Raw genomic sequence first — 9,625 nt, forward strand, 5'->3', positions numbered from 1 at the left:
ATAGTGAGTGGATGCAGGTACGGTGATTCTACGTGAACTACGTCACACAGAAAAAGAAACATCATAAGATATCACTAATACACGGAATGTAAACTTGACTACACATGAACTGAATTACAAAACAGAACAGGGTCTCAAATTTAGAAAACCAACTAGTGCTTGCTTATACGGAAAGGTGCCTTGGGGTGCTGCATAAAACCAGAGACTGAAATTAGCACAGATAACTTTCCATAAGCCAAATATGTAATAGACAAGACCTACTCCTTGCTCAACGAAATGGACCCAACACCACATATTCAACGCCTAGGAATATACCTGACTAGGAAGAATCTTAAAACCCATGGATATATATGTCTCCGTAAGAGAATCAAGCGTGTGTACAGCGGCCGAAACGCAGCAGTGAAAATCCGATAAATCCCATTATCAAAATAAATTTCGAAAACAAAACACAAAGACAGTGAAATAGAGAGCAATTCTTAAATAATTCACTCAGGGCATGTGATGCAACCGCGATTGACCACATCTACACCCAGAGCTGGTTGAGACATAAGGCTGGACACTTCAGGCTGATAGCATTGGTGAGTTTCGGTGAGCAAATGCAGACCCTTTGAAGTCATACTGCATGGTACCCATTCCATGGGTCCCAACTCTCCAGGTTCAAGCGATTCTTCCTCCAGCTAAAACATGCATGGGAAACCCAGAGTATGGTCCACCGTGTGATTGGGAAAAGATTTAAAATGCATCTCAGTTTTCGTATCCTGGTCCTCGGGTTCACCATTCCAGATGCTTTACTAACACTCTCCCCACTTGGAGAGTCAGTGCCTTTAACCTCCTGTTTGGCACAGCTTGCAATTTCTGTGCAAGATGAACAGGAATAGGGAGAACTAACGAGTGACTAGCTCTAGGTGTCTGCACGGGCAAATGTAACGCTCATTTCCCAACAGGAAGAGGAATTAACCAAAGGCTCAGTGTGCCCTGCCGGAAACAGATTAGGGCCTGTAGCAATCCTGCGGTTTTCTGCCCAGCTCACAAGAAAGCGAGTTGAAGAAAGGAGCTCAGGGGCACTGTAATTCAAAAACCTGCAGAGTTATAATTGACAGCTATCCTCCAACAATATATTGAAGTAAGCCTGCGAAGGGGACTTGAAAGCGGGGCAGAATTTCAGGAAAACGATTGCAGGGGGTAGACTGGAATTGCCCTGAAAGCATAGGAAAAGAGGGAGAACATCGACAATGATGCACTTGGCCAAAAAGGGCATATGCGTTTTTTCCTGAATATATTCAGGAAAAAACGCATATGCCCTTTTTGGCCAACCAAGCAAGCCTGTAAAGGAAATCTACACTACAATGAAATCTCACTGCCCCCCCGGGCAAAAGGGCCATCTGAAAAAAGTGTAAAATCCAGAAAGGTAGGACAGGATATGGAGAACAGGGAGCCTTGTTATGCTGATTGGCAGGATGTAAATTGTGAACAGCCACCCTGGAGAAGTGTATGGTGTTTCCTGAAACACGTAAGAAATAAAGCAACACAGCCTATGGCAATTGCACTTATGGTCCTATTCCTTAGGGAAATTAAAATCAAAACCAGAGAGCCACCCCAATGTTTGGGACGGCTGTGTTCCCAAGAAGCTCGTCTACAGTATCAGGTAAATATCCCAGAAAGCAAAAAATGGATAAAGAAGTTGTGGCACGTACGTGCAATGCAGTATCACTCAGCAATGAAATCTGTGTCATCAGGCCCGTAGCGGCATAGTGAGTGGATGCAGGTACGGTGATTCTACGTGAACTACGTCACACAGAAAAAGAAACATCATAAGATATCACTAATACACGGAATGTAAACTTGACTACACATGAACTGAATTACAAAACAGAACAGGGTCTCAAATTTAGAAAACCAACTAGTGCTTGCTTATGGGGAAAGGTGCGTTGGGGTGCTGCATAAAACCAGAGACTGAAATTAGCACAGATAACTTTCCATAAGCCAAATATGTAATAGACAAGACCTACTCCTTGCTCAATGAAATGGACCCAACACCACATATTCAACGCCTAGGAATATACCTGATTAGGAAGAATCTTAAAACCCATGGATATATATGTCTCCGTAAGAGAATCAAGCGTGTGTACAGTGGCCGAAACGCAGCAATGAAAACCGATAAATCCCATTATCAAAATAAATTTCGAAAACAAAACACAAAGACAGTGAAATAGAGAGCAATTCTTAAATAATTCACTCAGGGCATGTGATGCAACCGGGATTGACCACATCTACATCCAGAGCTGCTTGAGACATAAGGCTGGACACTTCAGGCTGATAGCATTGGTGAGTTTCGGTGAGCAAATGCAGACCCTTTGAAGTCATACTGCATGGTACCCATTCCATGGTTCCCAACTCTTCAGGTTCAAGGGATTCTTCCTCCAGCTAAAACATGCATTGGAAACCCACAGTGTGGTCCATCGTGTGATTGGGAAATGATTTAAAATGCATCTCAGTTTTCGTATCCTGGTCCTCATGTTCACCATTCCAGATGCTTTACTAACACTCTCCCTGCTTGGAGAGTCAGTGCCTTTAACCTCCTGTTTGGCACAGCTTGCAATTTCTGTGCAAGATGAACAGGAATAAGGAGAACCAATGAGAGACTAGCTGTAGGTGTCTGTACGGGCAAATGTAACGCTCATTTCCCACCAGGAAGAGGAATTAACCAAAGGCTCAGCATGCCCTGCCGGAAACAGATTAGGGCCTGAAGCAATCCTGCGGTTTTGTGCCCAGCTCACAAGAAAGCGACTTGAAGAAAGGAGCTCAGGGGCACTGTAATTCACAAACCTGCAGAGTTATAAATGACAGCTATCCTCCAAAAATATATTGAAGTAAGCCTGCGAAGGGGACTTGAAAGCGGGGCAGAATTTCAGGAAAACGATTGCAGGGGGTAGAGTGGAATTGCCCTGAAAGCATAGGAATAGAGGCACAACGTCGACAATGATGCACTTGGCCAAAAAGGGCGTATGCGTTTTTCCCTGAATATATTCAGGAAAAAACGCATACGCCCTTTTTGGCCAACCAAACAAGCCTGTAAAGGATATCTGCACTACAATGAAGTCTCACTGCCCCCCGGGCAAAAGGGCCATCAGAAAAAAGTGTAAAATCCAGAAAGGTAGGACAGGATATGGAGAACAGGGAGCCTTGTTATGCTGATTGGCAGGATGTAAATTGCCACCAGCCACCGTGGAGAAGTGTATGGTGTTTCCTGAAACACGTAAGAAACAAAGCAACACAGCCTATGGCACTTCCACTTATGGTCCTATAGCTTACGGAAATTAAAATCAAAAACAGACAGCCACCCCAATATTTGGGACGTCTGTGTTTACAAGAAGCTCGTCTACAGTATCAGGTAAATATCCCAGAAAGCAAAAAATGGATAAAGAAGTTGTGGCACGTACGCGCAATGCAGTATCACTCAGCAATGAAATCTGTGTCATCAGGCCCGTAGCGGCATAGTGAGTGGATGCAGATACGGTGATTCTACGTGAACTACGTCACACAGAAAAAGAAACATCATAAGATATCACTAATACACGGAATGTAAACTTGACTACACATGAACTGAATTACAAAACAGAACATGGTCTCAAATTTAGAAAACCAACTAGTGCTTGCTTATGGGGAAAGGTGCCTTGGGGTGCTGCATAAAACCAGAGACTGAAATTAGCACAGATAACTTTCCATAAGCCAAATATGTAATAGACAAGACCTACTCCTTGCTCAACGAAATGTACTCAATGCCACATATTCAATGCCTAGGAATATACCTGACTAGGAAGAATCTTAAAACCCATGGATATATATGTCTCCGTAAGAGAATCAAGCGTGTGTACAGCGGCCGAAACGCTGCAGTGAAAATCCGATAAATCCCATTATCAAAATAAATTTCGAAAACAAAACACAAAGACAGTGAAATAGAGAGCAATTCTTAAATAATTCACTCAGGGCATGGGATGCAAACGGGATTGACCACATCTACACCCAGAGTTGGTTGAGACATAAGCCTGGACACTTCAGGCTGATAGCATTGGTGAGTTTCGGTGAGCAAATGCAGACCCTTTGAAGTCATACTGCATGGTACCTATTCCATGGGTCCCAACTCTTCAGGTTCAAGGGATTCTTCCTCCAGCTAAAACATTCATGGGAAACCCACAGTATGGTCCACCGTGTGATTGGGAAACGATTTAAAATGCATCTCAGTTTTCGTATCCTTGTCCTCGGGTTCACCATTCCAGGTGCTTTCCTAACACTCTCCCTGCTTGGAGAGGCAGTGCCTTTAACCTCCTGTTTGGCACAGCTTGCAATTTCTGTGCAAGATGAACAGGAATAGGGAGAACCTATGAGAGACTAGCTGTAGGTGTCTGCACGGGCAAATGTAACGCTCATTTCCCACCAGAAAGAGGAATTAACCAAAGGCTGTGCATGCCCTGCCGGAAACAGATTAGTGCCTGAAGCAATCCTGCGGTTTTGTGCCCAGCTCACAAGAAAGCGAGTTGAAGAATGGATCTCAGGGGCACTGTAATTCACAAACCTGCAGAGTTATAAATGACAGCTATCTTCCAAAAGTATATTGAAGTAAGCCTGCGAAGGGGACTTGAAAGCGGGGCAGAATTTCAGGAAAAAGATTGCAGTGGGTAGACTGGAATTGCCCTGAAAGCATAGGAAAAGAGGCACAACGTCGACAATGATGCACTTGGCCAAAAAGGGCGTATGCGTTTTTTCCTGAATATATTCAGGAAAAAACGCATACGCCCTTTTTGGCCAACCAAGCAAGCCTGTAAAGGAAATCTGCACTAAAATGAAGTCTCACTGCCCTCCCGGCAAAAGGGCCATCTGAAAAAAGTGTAAAATCCAGAAAGGTAGGACAGGATATGGAGAACAGGGAGCCTTGTTATGCTGATTGGGAGGATGTAAATTGCCAACAGCCACCCTGGAGAATTGTATGGTGTTTCCTGAAACACGTAAGAAATAAAGGAACACAGCCTATGGCAATTGCACTTATGGTCCTCTTGCTTAGGGAAATTAAAATCAAAAACAGAGGTCCACCCCAAAGTTTGGGACGGCTGTGTTCCCAAGAAGCTCATCTTCAGTACCAGGTAAATATCCCAGAAAGCAAAAAATGGATAAAGAAGTTGTGGCACGTACGTGCAATGCAATATCACTCAGCAATGAAATCTGTGTCATCAGGCCCGTAGCGGCATAGTGAGTGGATGCAGGTACGGTGATTCTACGTGAACTACATCACACAGAAAAAGAAACATCATAAGTTATCACTAATACACGGAATGTAAATTTAACTACAAATGAACTTAATTACAAAACAGAACAGGGTCTAAAGTTTTGAAAACCAACTAGTGCTTGCTTATGGGGAAATGTACGTTGGGATGCTGCATAAAACCAGAGACTGAAATTAGCACAGATAACTTACCATAAACCAAATATGTAATAGACAAGACCTACTCCTTGCTCAACGAAATGGACTCAACACCACATATTCAACGCCTAGGAATATACCTGACTAGGAAGAATCTTAAAACCCATGGATTTATATCTCTCCGTAAGAGAATCAAGCATGTGTACAGTGGCATAAAAGCAGCAGTGAAAATCCGATAAATCCCATTATCAAATAAATTTCAAAAACAAAACACAAAGACAGTGAAATAGAGAGCAATTCTTAAACAATTCACTCAGGGCATGTGATGCAACCGGGATTGACAACATCTACACCCAGAGCTGGTTGAGACATAAGGCTGGACACTTCAGGCTGATAGCATTGGTGAGTTTCGGTGAGCAAATGCAGACCCTTTGAAGTCATACTGCATGGTACCCATTCCATGGGTCCCATCTCTCCAGGTTCAAGGGATTCTTCCTCCAGCTAAAACATGCATGGGAAACCCAGAGTATCGTCCACCGTGTGATTGGGAAACGATTTAAAATGCATCTCAGTTTTCGTATCCTGGTCCTCGGGTTCACCATTCCAGATGCTTTACTAACACTCTCCCCGCTTGGAGAGTCAGTGCCTTTAACCTCCTCTTTGGCACAGCTTGCAATTTCTGTGCAAGATGAATAGGAATAGGGAGAACCAATGAGAGACTAGCTGTAGTTGTCTGCACGGGCAAATGTAATGCTCATTTCCCACCAGGAAGAGGAATTAACCAAAGGCTCAGCGTGTCCTGCTGGAAAGAGATTAGTGCCTGAAGCAATCCTGCGGTTTTGTGCCCAGCTCACAAGAAAGCGAGTTGAAGAAAGGAGCTCAGGGGCTCTGTAATTCACAAACCTGCAGAGTTATAAATGACAGCTATCCTCCAAAAATATATTGAAGTAAGCCTGCAAAGGGGACTTGAAAGCGGGGCAGAAATTCAGGAAAACGATTGAAGGGTTAAACTGGAATTGCACTTAAAGAATAGGAAAAGAGGCAGAACGTCGATAATGATGCACTTGTCCAAAATGTGTGGATGCTTTTTGCCCTAAATGTATTCAGGAAAAAACGCATACGCACTTTTTGGCCAACCAAGCAAGCTTGTAAATAAACCTGCACTACAATGAAGTCTCAGTGCCCCCCAGGGCAAAAGGGCCATTTAAAAAAATTGTAAAATCCAGAAACGGAGGACAGGCAATGGAAAACAGGGATCCTTATTATGCTGATGCATATGATGTAAATTGCCGACAGCCATTCTGGAGAAGTGTTATGTGTTTCCTGAAACACGTAAGAAACAAAGCAACACAGCCTATGACACTTCCACTTATGGTCCTACAGGTTAGGGAAATTAAAATCAAAAACACCCAGCCACCTCAAAATTTGGGACCTCTCTGTTCACAAGAACCTCGTTTAGAGTACCAGGTAAATATCTCAGAGAGCAAACAATAGATAAAGAAGTTGTGGTACGTACGTACAATGGAATATCACTCAGCAATGAAATCTGTGTCATCAGGCCCGTAGCGGCATAGTGAGTGGATTCAGGTATGGTGATTCTACGTGAAATAAGTCACACATAAAAAGAAACATCATAAAATATCACTAATACACAGTATGTAAACTTGACTACACATGAACTGAATTACAAAACAGAACAGTCTCAAATTTAGAAAACCAACTTGTGCTTTCTTATGGAGAAAGGTGCGTTGGAGTGCTGCATAAAACCAGAGACTGAAATTAGCACCGATACCGTTCCATAAGCCAAATATGTAATAGACAAGACCTACTCCTTGCTCAACGAAATGGACTCAACACCACATATTCAACGCCTAGGAATATACCTGACTAGGAAGAATCTTAAAACCCGTGGATATTTATGTCTCCGTAAGAGAATCAAGAGTGTGTACAGCGGCATTAACACAGCAGTGAAAATCCGATAAATCCCAGTGTCAAAAAAAAATTTCAAAAACAAAACACAATGACAGTGAAATAGAGAGCAATTCTTAAATAACTCACACAGGGCATGTGATGCAACCTGGTTTACCACATCTACACCCAGAGCTGGGTGAGAGATAAGGCTGGACCCTTTGGGCTGATAGCATTGGTGAGGTTCAGTGAGCAAATGCAGACCCTTTGATGTCATACTGCCTGGTACCCATTCCATGGTTCCCAACTCTCCAGGTTCAAGGGATTCTTCCTTCTGCTAAAATTTGCATGGGAAACCCAGAGTATGCTCCACCGTGTGACTGGGAAACCTTTTTACATGCATGTCTGTTTTCGTCCCCTGGTACTCAGGTTCACCATTCCAGACCCTTTTCTTACACTCTCCCCATTTGGAGAGTCAGTGCCTTTAACCTCCTGTTTGGCACTCTTTGCAATTTCTGCGCAAGATGAACAGGAATACGGAGAACCAATGGGAGACTATCTTTAGGTGTGTGCACGGGCAAATATTTTTTTTAACATCTTTATTGGGGTATAATTGCTTTACAGTGGTGTGTTAGTTTTTGCTTTATAACAAAGTGAATCAGCTATACATATACATATGCTCCCTGTGTCTTCCCTCTTGTTTCTCCCTCCCTCCCTCTCTCCCCTTCCACCCCTCCAGGCTGTCCCAACGCCCCGAGCTAATATTCCTGTGCCTTGCGGCTGCTTCCCCCTTGCTATCTACCTTACTACATTTGTTAGTGTGTATATGTCCATGACTCTCTCTCGCCCTGTCAAAACTCACCATTCCCCCTCCCCATATCCTCAATTCCGTTCTCCAGTAGGTCTGCGCCTCTATTCCTGCCTTATCCCTAGGTTCTTCATGACATTTTTTCCCTTTAAATTCCATATATATGTGTTAGCATACGCTATTTGTCTTTTTCTTTCTGACTTACTTCACTCTGTATGACAGACTCTAGGTCTATCCATCTCATTACAAATAACTCAGTTTCATTTCTTTTTAAGGCTGAGTAATATTCCATTGTGTATATGTGCCACATCTTCTTTATCCATTCGTCCGATGATGGGCGCTTAGGTTCTTTCCATCTCCGGGCTATTGTAAATAGAGCTGCAATGAACATTTTGGTACATGACTCTTTTTGAATTTTGGTTTTCTCAGGGTATATGCCCAGTATGCACGGGCAATTTTAACACTCATTTCCCAACAGGAAAAGGAATTAACCAAAGGCTCAGCATGCCGTGCTGGAACAAGATTAGGGCCTGAAGCAATCCTGCGGTTTTGTGGCCAGCTCACAAGAAAGCGAGTTGAGGCAAGGAGCTCAGGGGCACTGTCATTCACATACCTGCAGACTTATAAATGACAGAAATCGTACAAAAATATATTGAATTAAGGCTGCGAAGAGGACTTGAAAGTGGGGCAGAATTGCTGGAATCCGATTTCAGGAGGTAGACGTGAATTGCTCTGAAAGCATAAGAGAAGTGGCAGAACCTCGTCAATGAAGCACTTGGCCAAAAAGGGCATATGCATTTTTTCCAAGGCCATCATTCACGGGAGGAGGAGGCTCCCAGCATGCTCCAGTGGCCAACAGAGGGCCCACGTCACCAAGGCGATGTGAGCTAGCCAGGCAGGAGTGACCTGACATCAGAGGGCCCACCTCACAGAATGGTAGGGAACCCAGCCAGGATCAGACTCTCCCCAGAGGGCCCACATCACCAAGGTGATGGGAACCAGGCAGGAGTGTCCTCACACCCGTGGGGCCACATCATCAAAAGTTGAGGTACCCAGCACATGTGGCCTCAAACCAGAGGACCCACATCACCATGGGTTTCGGAGTGAGGCAGGCAGGATTAACCTCACAACACATGTCCCATTGTATACAAAAGGTGTGGAAACCAGCAGTTGGATCTTCCTAGCAGGCGGCCCAGAGCACTGAGGCTATGAGATCCAGGCCGGCATGAACTCACAACAGAGGGCCCTCATTGTGATTCTGTAAGCAACCCAGCCGTTGTGACCTCAGAGCAGAAGGCCCACATCCCCATGGGGAAGGGAAACAAGCAGGAGTGTCATCGCAAGAGTGGGCACACATGAAAAAATGTGGGGAGCCCAGCAATTAGTGCCTGATGCCAGAGGGCCCTCATCACCGAGGGGCGGTGGCTCCCAGCCAGCTCCGACTGCTACCAGAGGGGCGACGTCGCCAATGCGGAGTGCGACAACCAGGCAGG

Source organism: Phocoena phocoena, chromosome 4, assembly GCF_963924675.1.
Source record: "Phocoena phocoena chromosome 4, mPhoPho1.1, whole genome shotgun sequence".
Lineage (NCBI taxonomy): Eukaryota > Metazoa > Chordata > Mammalia > Artiodactyla > Phocoenidae > Phocoena > Phocoena phocoena.